Below are 3001 nucleotides of genomic sequence, written 5' to 3'. Positions count from 1 at the left end.
GCTGTATGTAAGAAGACTGAAACTGCGCCAAACTAATATTTTAACAATTCCTAATGTGATCGTAACAACACGTCACTCAAGCTGGAGATCATTAGTTGTCGACTCATCAATTTAGCATCAATATAATCCATAAAGATAGTGTATTCTGTACAAACTTTACATTTTTTCACCTCAGCCTCTGTTTTAAGATTTCTTACTAAAATAAATACTGGTTGGAAGATCAGATAAATGCAAAATTTATAACACTCATAACACTGTTAATTCGATATTTGAGGAGTTTTTTCGACCTTACCCTAATCCTTACCCATACCAAAATAACTACCTGGTTCTCTGCTTCCTGTCTGGTCCCCCAGAGACAGAAACTCCCCTGTTTTCACACATGGCTTTGTTTTGCGAAGGTAGAGAATATTATTCAGGCCACGACGAACACAGTGGATAAGCTAAGAACCTGCATGCCTCCTCACACCCTCCTTTCCAAAATATTGTTGGAGAGAACAAAGAGTCAGAGGAGGCAAATCTTGACACAGTAGGCACCACAAAATGAAACAGAAACAGACAACGCAATGAGCTGCAGAAAAAGAAAGAACAGAAACATGCCACCAGTATGAGCACGAAGAGCGCTGCAGTGTGAAGACAAAGAAAAGCCATCTCCCTGGCACAAAATAAAACATTTAAAACAAGAAGAGGAGACAGGATGAGACAAAGAAAAGAGGGGAGGAGGATAAAAATACAGCGGCATGGAAACAACAGTGTTCCTAAGCAGCAGCTGGCGAGGAAGGAGCAGCGACTGACATTTTGAGGCTAAAGTATTTCCCCCTGTGCATGTCTTTCCAGCTAGAAGAACAAAGGCTTGTGAGGGTGTGAAATATAAATCAAAAAGCATGTGGGCGGGCAGGAAGCAACGCTTATTAATTTAAACAGGTTAATTCCCTTCTGGTGGGATTTACAGGACATGCTACACTAAGCTCTGTCACTAACCGTGAGAGCAGAGACATGATAAGGTGGTTTCAAACTGATTTGATATACTTTATACAGTTTATGTAACATCAGTGCATCACCCTGTCAACAAAATAAAAGTGTAAAGAGGCTTTTTTGTGAGGGTTTTCTCCTCTCTTTGCCCTTGAGCAGCACGGCCCTCAGAACTGGACTTGGTCCCCAGGCGTTGTCCTGTGGCAGCACACTGATCCTTGGTTGTGGTGAAATGTAGAGGAGGAATGTAGAACATGGAAAGAGAGATCAGAACTGTGGGGGGTTGTGTTTAGCTGTTTTAATCGAATTGTTTGAATCAAACTGTTTAAATATTAATATCTACGTCTTGATCATTGAACTCAGTTGTACAATGGTAAACACACAAGCTGTACATTTTTTTTGTTTCTGAGGAACTTCCCTAAGCTATGACATATAGTATTTGTTAGATGATGCCGTGAATGGTAGGTGGAGGGTGGGAAAAACAGGCAGACATTTATTTGCAGACCGTTAATGGTTCCCACATGGTGTGTCTTAATAACTTTGCCAAATCCATGACTTCATCTAGTGCCATCGACAGGTCAAAATGTCAGTTTGTTCAATACTTTGGTTTAAAGCTGCAGTAGGTAATTTTTAATAAAGATTTGTCTGAAACTTTCACTATATCCTGACAGTAGTACATGAGACAGATAATCTGTGAAAAAATTTCTGGATTTCAATGAAGTCAAGCACATTAAATCAGTGTTAATGGTGAACAATAGTCAATTATTTGACTTATTAATTAATTATTTTGACCACAGGTGCCACCTAGAAAGATTTTCTCAAATCCAATATGCCCATATTGACATACAGAGAATACTGAATGTGTCACCTTAAAAAAACCTGTGAGTCATAAGCATAAGAATTTAGGTCACAGTGACTTGTTGAAAAGCAAAGTAAAGTGAGTTCAGGTGAGGTGACGTTCCACTTCATCCTCGTATAGGGAGTTAAATCTTAAAGTAGCCTGTCCCACTGCAGCCTCAGTCTGGCCCTATCTGCTGTCTCCACATTGCTACAGTAAACCCAGACCTTTTCCAGACAGACAGAAGGTTCTTGAGGTGAGCATGAAAGTCTGAGCAGCACATTTTAGCCACCTCTTCAGGCTGGTTAGGACAGGAAAAGGAACTACACCAGATACCTGAAGAAATGTCTTTATTACAACTTGTCATATTAACACAGTCTTGGCTGGAATTTCTAAATCATGATAGCGTATTGTACTAACTGAAGTAATTGCTGATTTCTGGGAAAACAACGTCATCACCAGGTTTGGGGGTAATGGATTGCCTAAAGGAGTTACATAATGAGGAATTTTTTAAAAAGTAACTGTAATCCAGTTACAGAGAAAATACATAATCAGATTAGTTACATTCAGGAAAAATTGGGATTATTAGCAGGATTTCAATTTTAACCTTTTGAACGGCAAAAGAAATGGTCCGTCAGTGCCGACATTGTTATTTGTGCTTATTGTTTATATATTTTTTTGCAGTGTCTTGAAATGATTCATATCCCTGAATTCTGTGATAAGATAAAAGGTTATATTAGTTAATAAACCATAATGTTCGGGGGGAAAAAAGTATTGAAATCGAGTCATAAATTCAAAAATAAAAACATTTGACCTGTTTTTTCATCAAATTTTATTAAATAAAAAAAAGATAGTGATTCAAAAGACTTCTGCTTGAACAACAATAATTCTGTAAACTCCAGAAGTTATTTGAACTATGTATGTTTTTTTAGATTTTGAGATTCATTGATCATTTTAATTTTATTTTTTTTGCTGCTCCTCTCCTCTACCTGCACCAACTCTTCTTCCGGCGCCGTTGGGAGCAGGAAGCTTATCCAGTAGCTCCGTACGTGTCGTGTTGTTTTTAGTAGTGTGTTTTTGTCATGTCATGTCATGGTGAAGGAGATTGTGTGCAACAGACCGCGAGTGACGTCATAGACGCATTCATCGCCATCTCTGGAGATTTTAACCACGTCACACTGGACTCCACTCTGC

This window comes from Morone saxatilis, unplaced genomic scaffold, assembly GCF_004916995.1.
Source record: "Morone saxatilis isolate NCDOM2014 unplaced genomic scaffold, NCSU_SB_2.0 Contig23, whole genome shotgun sequence".
NCBI classification, from domain to species: domain Eukaryota; kingdom Metazoa; phylum Chordata; class Actinopteri; family Moronidae; genus Morone; species Morone saxatilis.
This window is presented reverse-complemented; position numbering follows the sequence as displayed.